General features: G+C 36.7%; 1 protein-coding gene across 12 annotated transcripts in view; it reads left to right on the top strand.

Annotated features, from left to right (window-relative positions):
• The window catches only part of PDS5B (PDS5 cohesin associated factor B), a 179,821-nt gene that overhangs the window by 6,766 nt on the left and 147,736 nt on the right, over window positions 1-25,319 (top strand). The window contains exon 1 of one of the 12 annotated variants that reach the window (XM_072795506.1): window positions 8,993-9,013. The exons of the other annotated variants lie outside the window; for them this stretch is intronic. The gene's annotated coding sequence lies outside the window, so the exon portion shown is untranslated. Of the gene's footprint in view, window positions 1-8,992; window positions 9,014-25,319 lie in introns of those variants that run through there. 12 annotated transcript variants of the gene reach the window in all.

Below are 25,319 nucleotides of genomic sequence, written 5' to 3'. Positions count from 1 at the left end.
GGAGAGGTCAGGAATGATGCTAAGCATCCTACTGTGTAGGGCAGCCCTCCACAATAGTTTTTGTGCCAATATGTCAAAATAGTGCCAAGGTTGAGAAGCCGGGTCTAAGTAAAACCAGTCCAGGAAGCCTGTAATTCACCGCAGCTCAGCCAAATTAGTCCTGCCCACCAACTTTGATAGAAGCCATCAAGCTATTTCATGTGTTTCATGTAGTCTTTTGCTCAGAATGGCAAGCTTTGAAATGTAAGTCTTGAGTACCTTTTTGTTTTCTTGATCTCTTTGGTAGCTTTCTTTTCAGCTTTTGACTTTCCTTTTCCTATACCTTTATGATGTAATCTAACTGGGTAAAGTCTTTGCAGTTCTAGTTGGAGTTTGGAAGATCTCTAGCATTTTTTACTTCAGCAGCAGTAGGAGCATATGTAGGCATTAGAGGTAATGCTTGATGAATGAAGCCCTTTCTAAGGAAGGCAGAAGAGCTTGGTTAAAGATACAGACTTAGAGTGAAGACTGTTTAGGTTTTTATTCTTTCTCCATCACTAGCTAGCTATGTCACCATGGGCAAATTACCTGATTTTGTTAAGTCTTTGTTTCTTATACACATACCTTACATTTGAACAGCTTAATTCAGCTATAATTCACATGCAATACAATTTATTCATTGAAGGTGTACAATTATTTCTTCTCTAGTACATCCACAGGTTTATGCAACCATCATCACACTCTGATTTTAGAACACTTTTATCTTCCTTGAAAGAGATAGCTGTCACTCCCTATTACTACTTGTCTCATTGTTTTTTGTTTTTTGTTTTTTTTTTTGGTGGGGGGGGGGGGGGGAATAAGCCAGACCAAATGTTTACCTGGATGCTTAAGTTGTTAAGTATGCAACAAAACACTATTTTAAGTTGGTTCAGGGATACTGTATTTGTGGCAAAGCCCATTCACATCACTTTAGAAAAGGCAAAGATGGTTAATTGTTAAATGGATATTTGCATACTATACTGTGCAAGAAATTTGTGCTCAGAAATAGGTGAAATATTTTGTCAATTATGAGATGTATATTCAGGTAGGAAGAAGAAGACTGATAGTATAAAAACCAGCTATAATTACAAAGTAATTTAAAATGGCAGAATACAGAGTTTTCAGAGAGGTGTAAACAAAATGTCTGAAATTGGTAATTTGATAAAAGAAAATCGATTAATTCTGTTAGGCTGAGAGTAAGGGAAGCATGAAAAACTTCTTGAAAGGGGGATTATTTTGGCCAAGTCTTAGATGGTAAAACATGAGACTTTTGACTCCTATGAAGAGCACTTCAAGAATGCTGTACTTTTTGGCATATTGGTAGTATCCTCATTATTTTTTTGCTGCTTCATGCTGCTGCCAAATAATTGCCTCTGGTAGTTAACACCCATGGTCTTTTTTGAATTTTCTAATCTGTTGTGAATTTGGGAAATTAAATGTATTAAATAAGATTTTAGTGAGAACTTCGTGAGAAAAGGATATGTTTATGTGGCCTTATTCTGTCTCTTTGAATTAATTTCATTTTTAGTTTATTTTCTGGTTTGAGTTTATAGGACAAATAATTTGTAGATAAGTTAGGCTGATATAAATGTTTTCTTCTTCAAGGCTAATACTAACTATATCCCTGACCCCTCTCTTAAATTTCCTGCGGTCTTTTTCTAGTGTAGTACTGTATAGGACACACTATCTCCAGTAAAATGTGTTAAAAACTGAGCTGCCTTCCTCTACCCTTTAACATCCTATCTTGGTTAATAACACAGATCTCTCTCTCTCTGTCTCTCTCTCTCTCTCTGTTTTTCAATAAATTGTAAGGGATGACTAGATTTGTTATCAAGTCAGAGAGATGAGAGATGACTTGATCCCTCCTTCTTTACTTTTCCTCTCAAATGAGTTATCAAATCCTGTTGATTCTGGGATCCCTGGGGTGGCACAGTGTTTTAGCGCCTGCCTTTGGCCCAGGGCGCGATCCTGGAGACATCGGGCTCCCGGTGCATGGAGCCTGCTTCTCCCTCTGCCTGTGTCTCTGCCTCTCTCTCTCTCTCTGTGTGACTATCATAAATAAATCAAAAATTAAAAAAAAAATCCAAATCCTGTTGATTCTGATACTGCATCTTCAAAGTATTTTTCTTAAATACTGTATGTACATTAGTACTTCAAAAGTGAAACAGCAAAAAGAGGAAAAAAGATACACAATCAGAAATTTCTCATCCTTCTCATCTCTTCCCATCTGTGGAGTTCCCAAATTCTTAAAATAGTTTACTAATGTACTGATTTCTTCTGTATCCTTTTGGGGATTTAAAAAATACAGCCATTACAAATATGTTTATCTTATCTCTCCTCTCCATACTCCCTCCCACCTACCCCTTCCTCCCCAAATGTTTTACATCGATGTTGGAAACTAACTGCTTTGTCTTTTACTTTTTCCACTTAATATACCCTGGAGATCTTAACTTATTAAGTATAAAGTGCTAGTGCTTGTGCATTCTCTCTACTATCCTTCTCTTGACAGGTGCAGAGTGTTCATTTTTACCTATGAACTACAGTTTAACTGGTAGTTTAAAATATTAGTTATCATTATACAGTAATGTAAAATAATTTTCCTATAAAGCCCACTGATGGACAGCTGGATTGTTTCCAGTTTTTACTGCTACAAAAATTCTGCATTAAGCAACATTGTACATATATCATTTTTGTACTATGCAGGTGTGTCTGTAGGATAAATTCCTAGAAGTGGAATTGCTTGGTCAAAGATATATAGCTGTTATAATTTTGATAGATGTTGTTAAATTGTGTTTCATAGAGGTAATAACAGTAATGTGTATATGAGAATACTTGTTACCCTATATCCTGGCCAACACAGCATATAATCAAACTTTTTGGATTTTTGCCAGCGTGATAGGTGAAAAAATGGTATCTCAGTGTAGTTTTAATTAATGTTTCTCTTACAAGTAAAGCTGAGTGTCTTTCACGTTGTTAAGGGCCATCTTTATTATTATTTTTTTTTCCTGTGAACTGTCTGATCTTAAATTCATTCACTTTTTCTGTTCATTTGGGAATTCTTAAATTTCTCTTCAGTCCATGTGCCATTGGTTTACTAAAAGTAAACACGACTTGCTCATTTGTCTGCATTTGTCTTCTGACAGGTCTGTCTGCTTCCACTTTCACTCCCTTCTAGGCTATTTCTTATACTGTTAATGGAGTGATAGTTTTAATCACAAATTTGAATGTGCCATTTCCTTGCTTAAAAACTATTCAGTGGCTCTTCAAGTTCTGTGTAATCCAAATACCTTAGTATTGGCATGGTACCTACCTACTACCATCCCAGGTTTTCCTGTCACTATGTCTTGGGCTCTGACCTCCAAAAAACATTGAACTGCTCATTGCTTCCTATTGTGTTAGACCCTTTGTCCTAAGTCTTTGTATGCATATATATTTCTCTGCTTGAAATGATCCATTCCTGATTGTCCACCTGTCCAGACTCTTGCTTTTCATCACCCGCCTAATAGGGTTTTCTGATACCTGACTCTTCATTTGGGCGATATGTGGTGGTTTTTTTCTCCTTCTCACAAGACCCTCTATATAGCTCTGTAATGGAAACCCTCATGTTATGTGTTATTTAAGTGTGTTTCTTGCCCTAGATGGTTAACCTTTGAGCGCATGAACTTTTAGTTATTTTGGAACCTAGCATAGTTTTTAGCACATAGTAGATAGTATTTAGTGTGTATGTACACACACTCTAAATATATATCTGGACCACTCAAGATTAAGAGAAAAAAAGGAAAATTAATACAATGAGCTCACAAATTCTTTTTTTTTAAATCAGTTTTTGATTTGTGTCAGGATGTAAACTAAATACAATAAAATGTACAGATCTTAGGTACTCACTTTGAGGTGTGACAGTTATATCCATGTAACCATTACCCAAAAGGTGATATTGAGCATTTTGTCCTCCCAGAAAGTTTCTTCATTTTCCTTTTCCATTCAATTCCCTCTCCCCCAAGCACTCTGATTTCTAACACCATAGATGAGTTTTGTTCTGTCTTCATACAGTGTGTCCAAAGAAGCACCTAGCTTCTTTGGCTGAACATCTATATCTCAATTTATTCATGAAGTTGAAAGTATCAAATTTTTTTTTTTATTGCTGAAGTGAATTTCATTGATCAATATACCAAAGTTTATCTTTTCTTCTGTTGATGGACATTTGAATTTCCAGTTTTTTACCATTAAGAATAAGGCCTATATGGATCGTCATACAAACAGTCGCTTTCATTTTTTTTTTTTTTTGAGTAAATACCTAGGAATGGAATTATGAGTTTATAGGCAGATGTGTGTTCAACTATATAAGAAACTTCCATATAGTTTTTAAAAGTAATTTTCCACCGTGAGTATGAGATTCTACATTCTTGCCAACCTTTGGATAATCAGTCTTACTCATTTTAGACATTTTATTTGATTTGAAATGGTTTCTTTTTTTTAAAATTTTTTTAATTTATGATAGTCACAGAGAGAGAGAGAGAGAGAGAGAGGCAGAGACACAGGCAGAGGGAGAAGCAGGCTCCATGAACCTGGAGCCCGATGTGGGATTCGATCCCGGGTCTCCAGGATCGCGCCCTGGGCCAAAGGCAGGCGCCAAACCGCTGCGCCACCCAGGGATCCCTTTTTTTTTTTTTTTTTGAAATGGTTTCTCACTGTAGTTTTATTTTGGATTTCCTTAGTGGCTAATGATGTTGGGCAATTTTTCATATTAGTATTGATAGTGTATTTTGTTTTCTGAATGCATTTTCAAATATCTGCACATTAAAAAATTGGTTACCTTTTTATTGATGTGCAAGAATTCTTAATATAGTTTGGATACAAGTTCTTTTGTCACATTAGTGTGCTGAATATTTTTTCTGTTTCTCAGTTCTTTTCCATAATAGTGTATTTTGATGAAGTCTAATCAACTTTTTTCTTTAATAGCTTAATGCTTTTTTAGTCGTAAGAAGCCTTTGCCTCTCCAAAAGTCATGAAAATAACTTCCTGTGTTTTCTGTTAGAAGTTTCATAGTCTAAACTTTTACATATAGGGCTATGATCCATCTTGAATTATTACGTATGATGAAATAGGGGGTTGAGGTTCATTTTTAAAAATACATTTATCAGGCAGCCCTGGTGGCTCAGCAGTTTAGCTCTGCCTTCAGCCCAGGGCCTGATCCTGGAGTCCCAGGATCGAGTCCCACATCAGGCTCCCTGCATGGAGCCTGCTTCTCCCTCTGCCTGTGTCTCTGCCTTTCTCTCTCTCTCTCTCTCTCTCTGTGTCTCTCATGAATAAATAAATAAAATATTAAAAAAATACATTTATCCAATTCCAAATCATTGCTTGAAAAAAACCCTTTCCTTTCCTGCAGTGAATGACTTTTGTGGTTTTGTTCAGAGTCCTTTGAACTTACTTGTATAGATCTATAACTGGACTCAGTTCTGTTTTATTTATCTGTTTCTTTTATGCCAGTTTCATATTGTCTCTATTACCATAAGATTTGGAGTCAAATAGTGTGAATCTTCCAATAAGATTGGAAGTAAGTAAGTAAGTAAGCCACCAACTTACTCTCTATGGGATGTATTTCACATTTCACATATAAGTGAGACCATACAGTATCTATTTTGATTCATTTCACTCAGCACAATGCCCTCAAGTTGCATCTGTGTTGTTGCAAATGGCAAGATATCCTTTCTCTTGACTGAATGTGTTTTCTTGTATATAATATAGCTTTATCAATTCACCAGTTGGTAGGCACTTGGATTGTTGCTCTGTCTTGGTTAGTGTGAACAATGCTGCAGTGATTATGGGGGTGTTGGTGTTTTTACACCCATTTTAAAATAACATATCCTTCAGTTTTAGTATCTTGGTTCTTTTTTTTTTTTTTTTTTTTTAAAGTATTTCCATTTATCTGTGGAGATCTCTCATTGTGACCCTGTCCTCCATTAAGTCTTTCAACATATTTGTAGTAGCTCTAACATCCTTGTTTGTTAGTTCACTCATCTGAATTATTTTGTGGTCTTCTGTTAGCTGCTTTTTCCTACCTTTCATAATATGTCAGATTTTCCTTTTTTTTCTGAATTTTATTTTTTTATTCATGAGAGACACACAGAGATAGAGACATAGAGGGAGAAGCAGGCTCCCAATGGGGAGCCCGATGTGGGACTCAATCCCAGGACCCCAGGATCATGCCCTGAGCCGAAGGCAGACACTCAACCACTAAGCCACCCAGGTGTCCCTTTCCTGCTTATTTTTATGTCTAGAAAGTTGTAATTATAGAGTGAACAATGTGGATAATATATCATTTCTAAATTCTCCATTTTCTTTGGTGAGTATGATTAAATTGCTGGCTGATCATCTTGAACTTGTGGTGGCTTGGTCTTACGCTTTAAGATGGGTCTATTGAAAGCCTGAGGTGTTTTCTAATGCCGTGTCACTTGGCTGGATTCAAACTCCAGGCTTATGTCTCTGCAGTGGGAAACAGCTGATATTGCTGCTGAATTATTCAAACTTCCCAGTCGTTTTTTACTGGGTTCCTTGGACTCTTTCTTGAGCATACACAGTTCAAGGGTCCTTGAAGAATTTGAAGGAGTTTATATTAGTTTTTGAGGCTTCCCCTGTTGTGGCTCACTCTTTTACTGAATTTCCTCTGAGTTTCCAGCCACTCTGTGGCCATGAACTTAAGTAAAACTACAGCTATCTGCTTATGGTCTACTGGACTTGTGTTTCTACAGACTAGCGGGGGAAAAGCTGGGAAAAGGGTAAAAGCCGTATAAATTTGAACCTGGTGTACTTCTGTTCTTTCAGTGGTCAAATCTCCCAGTTTCTACCAGTTCTTAGATGCCTTTTTTTTGGCCTTCAAATCATTTTTAAAAGCATTCTATCCAGAATTAATTAATTAATTAATTCATTCATTCATTCTATCTAGAATTTATAATTGACATCTGTGGAAGGGTTAGTGTCACAAGTAGACAAAAGCTATCCCACCGTTATTAGAACTCTTCATAGACTAATTTTCATTCATTTCAAACTAGGCCTTAAATCCCTTGGGAAGCCCTTGGGAAGCCTGGGTGGTTCATTGGTTGAGCATCTGCCTTTGGCTCAGGATGTGATCCCAGAGTGCCAGGATTGAGTCTCACATCAGGCTCCCTGCCGGGAGCCTACTTCTCCCTCTGTCTATGTCTCTGCTTCTCTTTCTGTCTCTCTCATGAATAAATAAGTAAAATCTTAAAAAAATATATATATAGTTGCTCTTAACACACACCTTGTTTTATTTAGAGTTACACATTTTTAGAGTAAGGTAGAAGCTCACTATTGTTTCAGTTACATATAGTTAGTCTGAGTAGGTACTCATGTAGTGAAGAGCCAGGAGCTAAAGAATGTTTATGAAGGCTGGTAAAAGGGACAACTATGTTTTTGCTGCTATTCCTTCACCCCATTTTTGGCAGGAACTTTTGACAGACAGCAGTTTGGGACATATGGGACCAGATAGTATTGGGGGGGGGAAGTGTCATTTTTTTCAACTGTCTTCCACCTTAGTATTTCTGCTTTGTGGCAAAAGTACTAAAATCCAAGGGTTTCAACTGCTTTGCTCTCAATTTATGTCCATGGTAGGGGTGTTAGACATGTGTTTTTCTTTAAGTGGTTAGCTAGGGACCAGCTCAGGTCCACAGGACCCTTCAGGATCATTCTATAAAAACTTGAGTTTGTGGTTCTCCCTTTTATACAGATATAAAAAAGAAAAAAGTGTATTAAAGGGGGAACTAGGTGAGTTGGTTTAGACATGGCACATTTTTTTTTTTTTTTAAGATTGTATTTATTTATTCATGAGAGACACCGAGAGAGAGAGAGGCAGAGACACAGGCAGAGCGAGAAGCAGGCTCCAATGCAGGAAGTCCCTGATGTGGGACTTGATCCTGGGATTCTGGAATCACGCCCTGAGCCAAGGGCAGACATTCAACCGCTGAGCCACCCAGGCGTCCCTACATGGCACATCTTTTTTTTTTTTTTTTTTTACATGGCACATCTTTTAAGAGATTTGTTGCTTTGTATTTTCAACATGCATCTAAGGTCAACATTAATATAGCCTAAAAACACTAATACATTAAGGTGTGCTTATTTTTAATTTTCTTGAATTTGGACAGTCTATTTTGTTTTAATGTTACTATAACTTTATAAGAATGTAGTTTTAAAAATTTGAACTTGTCCCTTTAGAAAGTAAATGCACTTCACACTTACTGTTCTTCAGGTAAATCCTAAAGTGTTTTTGTTGATGGAAAGAAAGCGAGTTTCATGATAGTCTTAATATGTGATATTTTACTTTTTCTTTTCAGTTGGGTGGGTGTAATATGAGTTGGAGAAGAGAAAGGTGGGCACGTTCAGGCCTTTGCACAGTATTCTAATCCTAAGTAACATTTTCATTTCTATCATCTAGGGTTTGGTTAGAGAAGTAAAATTACTGTAGTGGTTGGTTTTTACCAATTGCGAGAACTGGATATATACTCCTGAGAGTGGTGCTACGCTTGAAGTCAGGCGTGTTGACGTGTGTGAAGGGAAGATAGACATTAATGGAGAAGGTTAAACTGAAATGTGGAGGGGCACCTGAGTGGCTCAGTGGTTGAACGTCTGCCTTTGGCTCAGGGCATGATCCCAGGGTCCTGGGATTGAGTCCTGCATCAGGCTCCCTGTACGGAGCTTGCTTCCCTCTCTGCCTATGTCTCTGCCTTTGTCTGTCTCTCATGAATAAATAAAATCTTTAAGAAAAAAGACCCCTGAAACATGGAAAGAACATTTGGAACTTAGAAGTAGCTAGAACCTACAACCTTGAAGTTCTACCTTCATTGTTCTTTCAACTGCTTCCAAACCTGCAACTTTGATGATGTAGATAATCTATAGTAGGGGTGGCATACCTTGACCATGGAACTGCACACAACCTACCCCAGTATAACTTGGAAAAACAAAGGAGGAGTTCCAGTAGGAGGTAGGGGAACTATGGGCGGAGTAGCTATCTCATACCAACAAAGGTGGACCCAAAGATCCATGACAGTGTGGGAAGTGCAATACTACCTAACCTTTTGATGAAGTTCTGAATATGACTGTTGTTTAACTTTTATCTTCTGAATTTCATGGGAATGTCTTCTGAGGCCGATCTTAACTAACTGCAACCATGCAGGGAGTGAAATTTGCAACCTAGCTGAAATGTAGTTGCAACCTAGCTGAAAATGAAAAACCATCACAGTCCATTCTTTGACCCCATGGCACCTGTATACACCTCTTTTCATCATATTTAACTTGGTCATTTGTAAAACTACATATTTTTTTAAAGATTGATTATTTATTTATTTATTTATTTATTTATTTATGAGAGACACAGAGGCATAGGCAGAGGCAGAAAGAGACCCACAGGGAGCCTGATGTGGAACTTGATTCCGGGACTCCAGGATCATGCCTTGGGTTGAAGGCAGATGCCTAACCGTGGAGCCACTCAGGCATCCCTCAAAACTATATCTTGGATGAACATAATGCAACTATCCTTTTCCAACTGTTAACATACAAATATTCTTAAGAGAGGAAAGAAAATGCTTTTATCTACAGTCGGGTTCATTTTTTTCCTGCTTAAGTCACATTTTCTAGTTAATATCCTGTAACTTAAGTACTGATTCGAGATTAGCTACTGTTAGATGGTTGTAAAAAGGGAGATAAAAAGTAAGTTGGCTAATATATATACTAATTTCTTATATCAAAATAGGAAGAAATAGTAGAATGTTCATTTCTGTAACTAATTATGTGGTTGAAGTTGCGATCTATAATTGCCTTTTCTTGCTGTCATTCCACGTACTCTCTATTCTTGGCAAGTACCTCAGCTGGTTGTGGTTGCTTGCCTGGTAGGATGACTCAAGGCTTTATTCCTTGAGGGTCTGGGTCATTAGCAGTCCTGGCTGGATTGACTTTAATCACATTACATGGAAATACTAAGTGGTGTCCCAGAGGAACTCTTGCATTTAAGACATTTTTTTTTTTTTTTTTTTTTTTTTAAAGCTCCTCTGTGTAGTGGCAACCCAGCTTCCTCTTGATAGTAAGATCCCTCGACCCCAGTTAGTTCTGTAATCTCCTTTGTTGATTCATCGGCACGAAAAGCAGTAAGTGGCTGAGTGGTGATCTCAACTTCCAGTTTAATGGAATCATTGCTGTATCTCTTGGTGGAAACAAAGATCTACCAAGGGAACTATATGGGCATAGTTGCATATAGGTGGGTAGATGATGTGATGTGTTGCAGATCAGTGAATTGGGAAGCAAAGTAAATGATTTAAGAGTAAGAATGAGTTAATAAAAGTCAGTATAGGTACATTTCAGGAAACAGTTTATCAGGATACTCTGTACCTAATATAAAAAAATATATGTAGTTTTTTTTATTATCTAACTTATGTTAGTGGAAAGGTGGTTATAGCAATGTAGTTCTAATTCTAGGTCCAATATGCTTTTTGGATTTTTTTTTTTAACCTAAAGGAGAAAACAAGAATTATATTTAGTATTTTGAGCCTTTATAAATTTTTAATAACATGAAATAGCATAAATGACATCTCTTTTTCACAAAGGAAAATGCTATGGTAGTATTGCATGTCTTGTCTACTCTGAAGCTAGAAGTTCTATAATGTAGGTAGCAGTAAGTGGGAGGGTGAACTTGGATCCAGACGGCCTGGCTTTAAATTCCAGCTCTTCTCCTTACCGTGAATTTCAATAGATTATTGCTCTGTAACCACCATATCCCCTTGCAAAAAAAAAAAAAAAAAAATTTTGTTGGCTTAAAATGAATGTATTTTATTCATGAATCTGTGGATCAGATGGATGGTTCTGATCATCTGGGCTAGATCTGGCTCATTTCATCTGGATCACTTATATATCTCTGGTCACCTGGAAGGTTGGTGGTGCTCTAGGGTGCCTTCTCACATTTCTGGTGGGTTACTGGCTCTTATGGGGTGACTGAGGTACATGTCTTTCATTACTCATCAGGCTAGTCTGGGCTTGTTCACATGGCAGTATTCTTGGAAAGGTAGTGGAAACCTGTGAGATTTCTTGAGATCTACCCGTGGAACTGGCATGTTTCTTTTGTTCTGTTTATTGGCTAAGACAAATTAAGAGATCAGGTAAGATTGAAAGTGAGAAATCAACTGCCTTCTTATGGTAAGAGCCACAGGGAGTATGGATACTAGAGAGTTGGGGCCATTTTATAATCATCCTGCCATACAATGTGATCTTGCACAAATTTCTTCATCTCTCTAAATCTGTTTCCTAACCTATAAAAATGGTTAGGTGAAAAATACTTTCTGGGATGATTTTGAGGATAATGTATGTAAATTGCTTATGGTAGTGTCTTGATATACAAAGGATTTTTTGTTTTGTTGCTGTTGTTTTTCTTAATCTTAAAATACTTGCCTTTAAGAGCCAGTACAACTTGTTTAAAAATGTGGACTCTGGAACTTGTCCCACTCCTTCCTAGCTCTTCAGCCTTGGGCAGATTACTTAGCTTTTTTATGCCTCACTCTTAGGAAAAGAGGTTATTTATTTTGCAAGGTTGGTAAGGATTAAATGAACTAATACATATTAAGTGTTTAGGAACTGTGAGCACTGTTTGGATACTTGAAACGTTGCTTTTCCTCCTTCTCTTAGTACTACACTGTTGTGCCTTTAATCCAAACCTTTTAAAACGTTACTGAAAAGTTTAGTTGTGGCTGAAATTCCATTCTTTCCTTTTTAGAGCCATCTGATTTTTTAATGAAGCAATGTTAATCTTTATGGTTAGTTTGCCAGTATATTTATGGATTTTACTGATGTAAATTCATTACATAGAGACCTCTCAAGTTGGAGAAAAACTATCCCGTATTTTGTTATTTTACCTTTGTAAGCTTTTCTTGCATAATGTCATTTATTTCCATGTCTTCCGTTCTTTGTTCCCCCCACACCAACATCTGAAGTTTCCTCACACTCTTCTCTTTGATGCTTGTTACTTTTCATTTAGTCCAGGCCCCCTTCTCTTTATGCTTGTGGCTTCTGGTTTTGGGAAGTCCTCATTTTTACTTAAATAAGTAGCCTCTTAACCAGTTTCTTAACTCCCTTCTTCCATTCCATCCTCCAGGAACTGTCAAGATAATTTACGTAACAGATGTTTGATAATTTTACTTCCTTGGTTAAAATTTTTTTAAACTTCCATTGCTGGGGATCCCTGGGTGGCTCAGCGGTTTGGCGCCTGCCTTTGGCCCAGGGCGTGATCCCGGAGTACCGGGATCGAGTCCCATGTCGGGCTCCTGGCATGGAGCCCGCTTCTCCCTCTGCCTGTGTCTCTGCCTCTCTCTCCTCTCTCTATGACTATCATGAATAAATAATAAAAAAAAAAATAAAAAAAAAATAAACTTCTATTGCTTTCAAGAAAAAATAAATGTGAGAATTCAAGGTTCTTGATGAATCTGCTTGTGCTGCCCTTTCCAATAGAATCTTTAGTTTGTAATAGAATTTCTGCGTCCTAACATATATGAAGTTATTGAGGACGTTCATGTATTCTCTTGTACTTTGCATGTGCTTTTAATTTCATCTGAAACCCTGTACCTTGGTTTGTTTTGTTGGCAAACTTTCAGACTGCATTTTTAAAAAGATTTAGCCCAAGTGTGATTTTTTTTTTTTTTCAGAGGTTTCCTTATCCTTACTACACAATTCAGACTTCTTTGCTGGTCTGGTGTATGCTTTTATGATAGCATTTATCACATAGCTGTTTTTAAACATCTTTGCTTAGGTTTGACTCACATTGACTTCACTGAAATGTGCAGTTCAGTGGTTTAGTATATTTGCAGCGTTGTACATTCATTCCCAGTCACTTTTAGAATATTTTCATTGTTCTAAAAGGAAACCCACATCTCTTCACCAGCACTACCTAACATACCTATCTCCCTACAACCACTAGTCTATTTTTTGTTTCTATAAATCTGTGTATTTTGTATATTTCATATTAATGGAATCATTTCATATTTGGTTCTCTGTAATTGGCTTTCATGTAACAAAATGTTTTCAAAATTAATCCATGTTGTATATAACAGTATGTTAGTTTTTTAAATTGCCAAATATTTCGTTGTATGCTATATTATTATTCATTAGTTGGGCATTTGGGTTGTTTCCCCTTTTTAGCTATTATGAGCAATATTAACATTTGGGCACAAGTTTACGTGTAGACATGTTGTTATTTCTCTTGGGTATGTACCGAGGATGGAATTGCTGATCATGTAGTAAATCTGTTCTACTGTTTGGGGAAATGCTAGACTATTTTCCAAAGATGTTGCACCATTTTACATTACCACCATCACTGTGTGAGGGTTTCAGTTTTTCTACATCCTTGCCTATACTTGTCTATCTTTTGAGTATAGCGGTAGATGTGATCTGGTATCCCACTGTGTTTGTGGTTTTTTATTTTCTGATGGTTAGTGATGTTGAGCATTTTTTTATGTGTGTATTAACTATTTGTATATCTTATTTGAAAAAATGTTCATATCATGTCCATTTTAAAATTGGGTTGTCTTTTTATTACTAGTCTAATAGCTTTTTGTATGTATTTTGAGTACAAGTCTTGTACCAATATGTGAGTTTTATTTATTTTTTTACATTTCCTCTCATTCTTTTGGTTGTGTCTTCACTCTCTTGATGTTAACCTTTTAAATACGAACTTTTTGTTTTTTGATATAAATCCCCACTTGTCCTTAGTATATTTGAAATTAAGCTCAACCTCTCTCTCCTCTGTTTTGTTAGTCTTGGTACTTGAAGGGCTCCAGCATAGGCTACTGTGGCATAAAAATTATTTCAAGAAGGTATTTGAGTTCCTGAAATCTCTTAAACTGCCAAAAAGCAGAGCCTCCTCAAAGAACTCAGTCATAAATTTCCTTCCCAGTAGCAGCCAGAGAAGATTGACTTTTATCCCTGGAGATGAGAAGTCTCCATACCACACCCAAAACAGACATTGTCAGAAAACTACCATATATTTCCCATCTCTTTTCCTAAGGGCCCATATATCATGTCCCAAAAAAATTTTTTTGTGTGTTTTCCTGTAAATACTCTTCCTCCTTTCACCTATTAAGATGGTATATAAGCCCCATATTCTAAACACCTCCTTGAGTTACATTTTTCTGTGAACTGCAGCATATACACATGTGAATAAAAATCTATCTTCTTTCTAGCTAATTTGCTGTAGCATCGTAGAAAAATCATTTTTTCTACCTATTCTAGGTTTATTAGCTGGGGTCATGCAACTTAATTAATGAAAGACAATAGTAAGAGAAAAACAAGTTCATTAACTTGTGCATTTGACATACAAATGAATATTCATTGATGAGTAACTCAAAAGGTTCATTGGAACTTGGGCTTATACAGTTTCTTAACAAAAGAGCAATACATTTTTTAGATAGAGACAAAACAAAGGTAAAAGACTTGGAGCTTCTCTAAGGGTAGCACATTGTGGGAAATTATAAATAGGGGGACTGATGGAACCAAAGTGCTGGATAGTAAAGTTAAAACATGTTTTTAATGGAGATATAATTGACATACATTTGAAACTAATGCGATGTTATATAACATGACTTGACATTTGTATCTATTGCAAAATGACTGCCACAGTAAATCTAATATCTGTTACCACATATAGTTATAATTTTTTTTCTGAGAACTTTTAAGACTTACTCTCTTAGTTATTCAAACATATTTTGCATTATTAACTATAACCACCATGCTGTAGACATTACGTTCCCAAGACCTAGTTATCTTATACCTGGAAGTTTGTACTTTTGACTACCTTTACCCATTTCACCCACTTACACTATCTGCCTTTGGCAACCACCAGTCTGTTTCCTTTGTCTATGTTTTTTTTTTTTTTAATTTTTATTTATTTATGATAGTCACACAGAGAGGGGGGGGTGGTCAGAGACACAGGCAGAGGGAGAAGCAGGCTCCATGCAACGGGAGCCCGACGTGGGATTTGATCCTGGGTCGACAGGATCGCGCCCTGGGCCAAAGGCAGGCGCCAAACCGCTGCGCCACCCAGGGATCCCTCCTTTGTCTATGAATTGAGGTTTTTTGAAGGGTTTTTTTGGTTAAAGATTCTACCCCTCAGTGAGATTGTACAATATTTGTCTTTCTCTGACTTACTAAGTGTAATACGTTCAAGGTCCATCTATGTTGCAAATGGTGAGATTTCCTTTTTATGGCTGAATGATATTTCTGTGTGTGTATATATACACACACACTTTATCCGTTAATAGGCATGTTACTTCCATTTCTTGGCTGTTGAAAATAATGCTGCATTGACCATGGCGATGTGTATGTCTTTTGAGTTGTGTTCATTTCCTTTGGATAAATGCCAAGAAGTGGAGGGTATTGTGTGGAGGCACAAGAGTTTTAAATTTTACTCATGCCCAGTTTATTTTTGTTACCATTTGAGTTTTTGGTATGTCTAAGAAACCATTGCCTGATCCACAATCGCAAAGATTTAAATATGTGGTTTCTTCTAAAGATTTTACAGTTTTAAGTCTTATATTTAGGTTTTTGGTCAATTTTGAGTTAACTTTTTGTATATTATTTGAGATACATGTGCAAATTCATTCTTTTACATATGGATAACCTGTTCTACTGGTACCGTATGTTGAAAAGACTGTTCTTTCCCCATTTCATTGCTTTGGCTTTCTTGTCAAGTCAATTGATTGTAAATATAAGGGTTTATTTGTGGACTCCCAGTTCTTTTCCATTCTGCGTATACTTATGCTAATATTACACTTAGTTACTGTAGCTTTGTATTAATTTATGAAATAGAGAAATGCCAGTTTTCCAAAAAGCTTTGCTACTCTTTTTTAAGATTAGTTTTTGTCTATTTTGGGTTCATTGAATTTCTTTTTTTTTTTTAAAGTTTTATTTTTTTATTATTATTATTTTTTTTTATGATAGGCACACAGTGAGAGAGAGAGAGAGGCAGAGACACAGGCAGAGGGAGAAGCAGGCTCCATGCACCGGGAGCCCGATGTGGGATTCGATCCCGGGTCTCCAGGATCGCGCCCTGGGCCAAAGGCAGGCGCCAAACCGCTGCGCCACCCAGGGATCCCCGGTTCATTGAATTTCTATATAAATGATAGGATGAGCTTGTAAGTTTCAGGAACCTTGTTAGCTGGCATTCACAGTGAATTTTAATACTCAATATGGCTTTTAAATAGTTATTTAATGATTTCTTATATGAGGAGGCCAAATAGAAATTATATTTACTTCTCCATAGTAACTTCTCCAAGGTAGAAACATTCAGAATGGTTAAGTGAGTTGTTTATGGTCACAATTAGTGGGTCAAGCCAAAACATTTTGATTATTGACTCCAAATGTTAGCTTTTCACTCCACCTTCCAGATGATTCGTCTTTTTTTCTCTTAAAAGTTTTGTTAGAGGTTTAGTGTTTAAGACTATTATGGTTGAACATTAGTAGAGAGTGATTTGGCTGAATGAGTTTGTCCCTTTTATTGACTTTTATTCATGTATGTATAAAGTAAACGTACAAGGTATAAGTGAATAGATTCATGAGTTTTTACAAATGAAATGTTCCCTTGTAACCAACATTCAGATCAAGAAACAGACATTAGCAACACCCCAGAACACCTTCTTTGTGCCACCTTTGGTACTCCTCCAGGGGGCTGTTACCCAAACTTGTAACATCATACATTGGTTTTCCCCATTTTTGAATTTCAGATAAATTGAGTTATACTGTGTGTAGTTTTTTGTGTGTAACTCACTTTACTCGACATAATTTTAAGATTCATCTGTATTATGTATGAACATAGTATGTCGTGTGTAGTAGAATAAGCAGAGGTAAGCCTGGCACTTTTATTATTGAATTGCTTCATGTGATTTTCATTGACTTATCAGTTAATCACATAATTGTTTTGTCCAAAGCTGAACTGAGATTCTTGGTGATTAGAATTTTGGTACCATGATTAGAGGGATACCGGACATATAGAAGTGAAGTAGGCTACCATGATGATTTTTTTATATGATGCTTGTGTATTGAATCATGAGTAGGCAGCTGCTAGTGAGACTGACTGCAGTTTATTACTTTGGATCTTTTCTGTAATTTTTATCTCTTTGTGACACTTTTGTAAAGAATGTGATAAGAAAGTCTGTACCTTTAGACATTTATAGACCTGATTACCATGGTTTAATGAAGAGAGCATGGGCTGTGGGATTAAATCTAGAATTGAATTCCACCATTATCAATTACAAGTGTTACAACTTTGTGGGCTGTTGACATGTTTTTCCTGTTAATATCTAGTTATGAACGTTACATATCTCAGGATTGCTAGAAAGATGAGTAATGCAGAATTTTTTTTTTTTTTTTTTAAGATCTTATTTATTCATGAGAGACAGGCAGAGACACAGGCAGAGGGAGAAGCAGGCTCCATGCAGGGAGCCCTCTGTGAGACTGTATCCGGGGACTCTGGGACCACACCCTGAGCCAAAGGCAGATGCTCATCCACTGAGCCACCCAGGCATCCCGTAATGCAGAGTTCTTAAAAATAACATATAGTTCTTGGAAAATAGGTGCTCAGCAAATATTAGTTTTATTCTTTGATTTATGATGTGGTAGATACAGTAATTTGCCAGTCAAGAAGTAGGCTTGTTTTCAAAAATATTAGAGTATTTTTATAACTTAACTGCCTACAGGCAAAGAATTGCTTCATTCTGTGAAATATACTGCATATTGGGTTCTAGAAGTTTCTCAAGATCCTAAGCTAGCAATGGCAATTACTTTTTCTCCTCCTCAAAAATGTTTATATTTTAAAAACATCGTTTTGCCTTTTCAGTGTAATTTTGGCCCCTGACCTGGGTCAGTCTTTAAATTAATCTCATCAATTTTAGTTTTGCATGTTTTTTTTTAAATTTTTTTTTATTTATTTATGATAGTCACAGAGAGAGAGAGAGAGGCAGAGACACAGGCAGAGGGAGAAGCAGGCTCCATGCATCGGGAGCCTGATGTGGGATTCGATCCTGGGTCTCCAGGATCGCGCCCTGGGCCAAAGGCAGGCGCCAAACCGCTGCGCCACCCAGGGATCCCTAGTTTTGCATGTTTATACGAAAAATTACTTAATTTTTTATTGCAGAACATGTAGGTAATTCTTGATATTTTGTTATTATACCTGCCTTTGCATTATAAGCCCAGAATGCAATTTCTTGGTATCATGGCATGTGGAGAAAGGAAGAGTCAAGTGATTGGAATAAAAACAGAGCCAAGAGCAGAAATGGAACTATGCCGAAAACCTTATCTACTTTGGGGTTATTTTCCAAGACAATAAACCCTTTTTGTTTTTGAAGGTAATTTTGGGGGAATTTTGTTCCTTGACAGTTCAAGAATCCAAATGGTAATTGTGACTACCCTTATCTTGTGTTTGTCTAAGTGGTAATGTTCTAGTGTTTTGTAATTAAGTTTAATTATTTGCTCTTTACTCTGAAAAGCAGTTTATCATATTTAAGAACTTCTCTTCGTGATTTGCTCTGAGTGGTTTAAATAAATCAGGAATAGTGAATAGTTTAATTTACATAATTTTGTGCTCCCCCCCTTTATCTATTAATATAACTTACTCATTAATAGAACTTCTGATATTGCTAGTCCTTTGCAGAAAGAACTCATTTCCAGGAAGAGAGATCTTACCCTAGTGTGACAGTGAAAATCATGTGCATTTTCTCTCCTCTAAAACAAATTCCTGAACTGCGGTTCTTTGGCTAGAAGTACTGTATCCCCATCAGCTTAAATTGGTTTTATCCTAAACCATTTATTTACTCTCCTGAGGGATGGAATTATCCGTATCATCTTGGCCGGTTAGAAGTTATTTAATGAAGTTACATGTTACTACCACCTCAAATTTGTTGTGGCTGCATCAGAGAGGATGTGGTAATTGTAGAGGAGGCAGCAGCGTATCCACATTGTTTTGGATATCTTGGTATTTAGGAATATGAGATAAATAAGAGTCCGAAAATTGGAAAGGAAGAGACCAGTGTGACATACACCGCTACTGCTGTTGGTTTCTTTCTTTCTTTCTTTTTTTTTTTTTTAATATTTATTTGTTTATTTATTTTATGATAGTCACAGAGAGAGAGAGAGAGGCAGAGACACAGGCAGAGGGAGAAGCAGGCTCCATGCACTGGGAGCCTGATGTGGGATTCGATCCCGGGTCTTCAGGATCACGCCCTGGGCCAAAGGCAGGCGCCAAACCGCTGCGCCACCCAGGGATCCCTGCTGTTGTTTTCTTTATGGCAGATAGAACTCATTTGTTACATGTGCTTGGGAGGGGGCTGCTGGTCCCTATTGGATACCAAGGTTTAATAAGAATAGTTATTAAACGAACCATGGCAACTTGATTTCTCTTATTAGCATCTGGTTTAATATTGCCTTTATTACCTGTTTCATTTTTTTGCTAGTTCAGTGGGTATAAAATCTTTCCTCACTGTGGTCTTAATTTGTATTTTTCTCATTATTAAGGAGATTGGAGGCAACTTGTCAAATGTCTTTTGGGTATTCTTGTTCTTTTGTGATGCACCTGATAGTGCCTTGTTTTTCTTCACTATTAATAAATGTTCTTTGAAAAATTGAGTAGCAAATATTTTTGCCCACATTGAGATTGTTTTTCGCAAAATACTAAAAAAGAAAAAAAACCTTAATTTTGATGTAATATTTATCAATTTTTTCAATAGTTTATGTATTAAGGGTTTATTTATATTTATTTTGGTTTAATTTTTCTAGATTTGGGTACTAAAAAAGTGTTCTTTTAAGCTTTTTGTCTTTAATTTCAGTTCACTGGGGATGCTTTTCTTCCCCACCAGTAGTGGGGTAGTGATTGTCCAGGGAAAAATGAATTTCAATCCATTTTCTGAGCTTCATTTATTAAAGAGTCCATCTTTTCTGCGGCAAAACTGATTGTTATAGTCAAGCTTCCGCATATGTATGGGTTTGTTTCTAGACTCAGGTCTGTAGTATATGATTTGGTGGTTTCTCCTCACTGTAATAATAACACATTGGCTTAATGACGATAGCCTCATATACGTTTTGCTATCTGATAGGGCAAATGCCCCCACTCTATTTTTCAGGGATATTTCAGCGTTATGTATGTTCAGGTAACTTTAAAATCCATTGCTAAGATCTTTGGGTAGTTCTGTTTAATTTCTGTGTCTGTCAAATCCTTTCAGGAAAATTGACATATTTATAATACATAGTGTATTTTTATAATCATTTAGGTTTTGTATGACTAGTAAGATGTTATAATTTTTTTTACATATGTCTTAGATATATGGTTAGATTCTAAAAAGCCTCCTTATAATCTGCTTCTTGATTTTTAAATTACATTTTTACCGACTTTGGTATATGGAAATCATTTTTTTTTTTTTTTTTTGATAGTCACAGAGAGAGAGAGAGAGAGAGGCAGAGACACAGGCAGAGGGAGAAGCAGGCTCCATGCACCGGGAGCCTGACGTGGGATTCGATCCCGGGTCTCCAGGATCGCGCCCTGGGCCACAGGCAGGCGCCAAACCGCTGCGCCACCCAGGGATCCCGGAAATCATATTTTTTAAACTAATCTGTCTACCTTGCTAAGCTTTTACTTTCCTAATATTTTGTTCTTGAATTTCAGTATAGCCAACTATATCACCTGCAAATAATGAGACTAATTTTTTTAAAAAATCCTTATACCATTGATTTCTTTTTCTTAGTGCATTGGCTAGAATCTTATGGTAAATATTAAAAAGTGGAAGTGATAGTGGGATCCTGTTTGTTTTTGGCTTTAGAGGGATCTATGCTTGATGTTTTTCACCATTAAGAATGTTTGTTGTTGGTTTTTCGTAGATGATCTTTATCAGGTAAGCACATTTTCTTTGTGTTGTTTTTAGCACCTGGGTACTGATTTCTGCATCTATTGAGATTTCTTCTTTCAATTTGTCAACGTGGTGAATGATACTGATAGATTTTTCTGGTTATAAACGAACTTTGGCATTAAGATAACCCAGACTTGGTCATGATATAGCTGTACTGTCCAATTAGTAGTAGTCGCTAGCTACATGTGGTGCTTTAAATTAATGAAAGGTGTTTTTTTTTTTAAAGATTATTTATCAGAGAGAGAGAGAGAGATTGAGAGGCAGAGACAAAGGAGGAGGGAGAAGCAAGCTCCCTGTCGGGAGCCTGACGTGGGACTTGATCCCGGGACTCCAGGATCGCGCCCTGGGCCAAAGGCAGGCGCTAAACCGCTGAGCCACCCAGGGATCCCCCCCCCTTTTTTTTTAAAGATTTATTTATTTATTTATCATAGAGAGTTTTTTTTTTTTTTTAAGATTTTATTTATTCATGAGAGAGACAGAGAGGCAGAGACATAGGCAGAGGGAGAAGCAGGCTCCATGCAGGGAGCCTGATGTAGGACTCGATCCCAGGACCACGGGATCATGTCCTGAGTCGAAGGCAGGTCTCAACCACTGAGCCATCCAGGCATCCCTAAATTAATGGAAGTTAAATAAAATCCAGTTTCCCAGATAAATCAGCAGCATTTCAAATGTTAATTGTAGTCAGTGGCTATTGAACAGTGCAAAATATACATTTTCAGTTATTGTGGAAGGCTTTTTGGGCAGTGCTGTGATATAGTTGCCTTTTTAAATACATTGCTGGAGGTATTTGGCTAATCCATGTATGTATGTTTGCGTGTAAGTCTGTAATTTTGGTATGCCTGGGTGGCTCAGCAGTTGAGCCTCTGCCTTCAGCTGAGGATGTGATTCCGGAACTCCTGGATCAAGTCCCGCACTGGGACTTGAGCAGGGAGTCTGCTTCTCCCTCTGTGTCTCTGCCTCTTTCTGTATGTCGCTCATGAATAAATTAATAAAATCTTAAAAAAAAAAAAAAAGAGTCTATAATATTGTGTGGTTTTATGTCAAAATTAAATTAGCCTTAGAAAGAGATGGAAAGTATTATCTTTATTTCTGCTCTCTGGAAGAGTTTGTATAAGGTGAAACCTCTTAGAAAATTTGAAACAGGGGTGCCTGGACTCAGTCGGTTAAGTGTGTCTGCCTTTGGCTTAGGTCATGATCTCAGGGTCCTGGGATCTAGCCCTGCATTGGGCTCTCTGCTCAGCGGGGAGTCAGCTTTTCCTTCTCTCTCTCCCTCTGTGTTCCCTCTCAAGCTCTGTTTCAAATTTTCTTTTAAAAAAGATTTTAAAATTTAAAAAATTTTCTTTTAAAAAACATCTCATGCCTGATGTTTCTTCATGGAAGATTTTAGTCAGTTTCATCAATGATTGCTTATCTTTTTAGATTTCATTATTTCTTGTAGAATAAGTTTTTGTTATTCGTACTTGTTTAGGAAATTATATCCTCTGAGTTTAGATTTATTGCCATAAAGCAAGAGTCTGCAAACTATTGCTTTCAGGCTGCCCTTTCCTTTTTATAAATAAGTTTTATTATAATGGAGCCATGTCCATTCATGTTGTCTGTGGTTGCTGTAGTGTAATAAATGCAGAGTTGAGTAATTAGGGAAGGCATGAGCAAAAACATTTATTGTCTAGTTCTTTAAGAAAGTTTGCCTATTTTTGGCTTTAAAGTATTCTTTATCACCTTTGCAGTACTTCCTATAATCTCAGTAGTTAAATCTCTTTTGTTATTCCTAGTGTTACTAATTTTTGTATTTTTGGTCAGTCTTGCTGGATTACCGTATTTTGGCTGTTTTAATGTATTCTTCTAATTTCTGCTTTTTTCTTCTTTTTTTGCCTATTATTGGGTACATTGTTACTCTTTTCCTAGCTTTTTTAGTTTTGTACTTATTTATTTTAAGCCTTTCTTTTTTCAATGTAAACATTAAAGGTTCTGTTTTCCTTTCTGTACTATTGTCCCAGATTCTATCAAGTTTTATGTTGTTTTTTTGTGTCACTCAGTTATGTGTCATTTATGTACTTTTTCTAAGATGGAGATATTTATCTTTTTGTTTTCTACTAATTATTTTTAAAGATTTTATTCATCATAAGAAACAGAGAGAGGCAGGGACATAGGCAGAGGAAGAAGCAGGGACATAGGCAGAGGAAGAAGCAGGCTCCCCGTGGGGAGCCCTATGGAGGACTCCATCCCAGGACCCGGGGATCATGACCTGAGCCAAAGGCAGGCACTCAACCACTGAGCCACCCAGGTGCCCCTGTTTTCTACTAATTTAATTACATTTTAGGTAGGTATAGTGGGTAAGATTTGGATTCTTTGGAATTTTTTGAGAGACTCATTATATATCAGATTGTCCTTAGTTTTATAAATATATGTGTTTTTGATAAGATTATGTGAGGGTGCAAGGTTCAGTGATTTCACTTATCAAGCTTATTAGTTTTCTTATTTAAGCCTTCCATATCTTTATTAATTTTTGTAGTGTATAATCTACCAGTAGTGGAAAAAGTATGTTAAAACTCCTGTATTGTGTTGGTGGAAAGTAATTTTATTTCTGTAGTTTTATCAACTTTTACCATATTTTTTATTTTATTCAATAGTTTATGTAAACTTAAAGTACTTTCCTGGTGATTTGAATCTTTTAATCATTTTGTGATGACTTTTCTTTGTCTTATAATTCTTTGTTTTATATATTTATTTTTAAAGTTTTTTTTTAAAGATAGATTTATTTATTTATGAATGATAGGCAGAGACACAGGAGGAGGGAGAAGCAGACTCCATGCTGGGAGCCTGATGTGGGACTTGATCCTGGGACTCCAGGACCATGCCCTGGGCCAAAGGCAGGTGCTAAACTGCTAAGCCACCCAGGGATCCCCTATATTTTTAAAGATTTTTAAAAGTTTATTCATGAGAGGCAGAGACATAGGCAGAGGGAGAAGCAGGCCTCTTGAGGGGAGCCTGATGTCAGACTCGATCCTGGGACTCGGGGACAGTGCCCTGAGCCAAAGGCCAATGCTCAACCACTGAGCCACCCAGGCGTCCCAATTCTTTGTGTTTTAAAATATGTTTAGTCTGATATGGATATAGGCATCCACTTTTTCATACTGTGCAGAAGCTTTTGAATTTGATGTAATTCCGCTTGTTGATTTTTGCTTTTGTTGTGCTTATGGTTTCATGGCCAAAAATTCATTGCCAAGACCAGTATCTGTAAGCTTTTTCTCTGCATTTTTTTCTAGGTGTTTTATGGTGTCAGGCTTTTTGTTTAAGTCTTTGATTCATTTTGGGTTAATTTTTGTGAGTGGTATGAGATAAGGGTCCAATTTTATTGTTTTGCATGCATTTCTCTAATTTCCCCAGTATCATGTGTTGAAGGGACTATCCTTTCCTCAATTGGATATTCTTGGCTCCCTTATTGACTGTATATGCCAGGATATAATTCTGGGCTCTTTATTCTGTTTCATTGGTTGATGTGCCTGTTTTTGTGTCAGTACTATATTGTTTATTATTACTTTGTCTTTATACTATAGTTTGAAACCCTGAAGCATATTTTGGCTATTTGGGATCTTCAGTGGTTTCATATAAATTTTAGATTGTTTCTTCTATTTCTGTGAAATTTGCCTTTGGTATTTTAATGGGGATTGTGTTCAATATGTAGATGGCTTTGGGGAGTATGGCAATTTTAACAGTATTAATTCTTCTAATCTATGAATACAGGGTATCTTCCTATTTTTAGGTATCTTCCTATTGTTTTCCTGTCTTGTTCAGTGTCTTTTAGTAGAGTCTTGTAATTATCATTGTATGAGTCTTTGATTTCCTTGGTTAAAATGAGTATTTTTTTATGTTATTGTAAAGCTGATGATTTTGTTTCTTTAGTAGATGTTTCATCTTGGTATATAAGGGAGTGCACCTGAATTCTGTGTGTTGATTTTGTATGGTACCATTTTATTGAAATCATAGCTTAACTTACTTACTTTCTTTCTTTCTTTCTTTCTTTCTTTCTCTCTCTCTCTCTCTCTCTCTCTCTCTCTCTCTCTCTCTCTCTTTCTTTCTTTCTTTCTTTCTTTCTTTCTTTCTTCTTATTTTGGAGAGAGTGTGTGAGCTAGGGGATGGGCAGAGGGTGAGTGGAAGCAGACTCCCCACTGAACGTGGGAGCTGGATGCAGTACTTGATCCTATAGGATCGAGATGATGACCTGAGCTGAAACCAAGAGTTGGACACTTAACTGAGCCTCCAAGGTGCCCCCATTGCTTAATTCTAAGAGTCTTTTTGGTGGATTCTTTAGGATTTTTCCATGTGTAATTGCTTTTTGAACAGTATAGGGTTTAGGGACACTAA

Source organism: Canis lupus, chromosome 24, assembly GCF_048164855.1.
Source record: "Canis lupus baileyi chromosome 24, mCanLup2.hap1, whole genome shotgun sequence".
NCBI classification, from domain to species: Eukaryota; Metazoa; Chordata; class Mammalia; order Carnivora; family Canidae; genus Canis; species Canis lupus.
The sequence above is the reverse complement of the archived record's forward strand: the minus strand, read 5'-3'. Positions and strand labels throughout refer to the sequence as shown.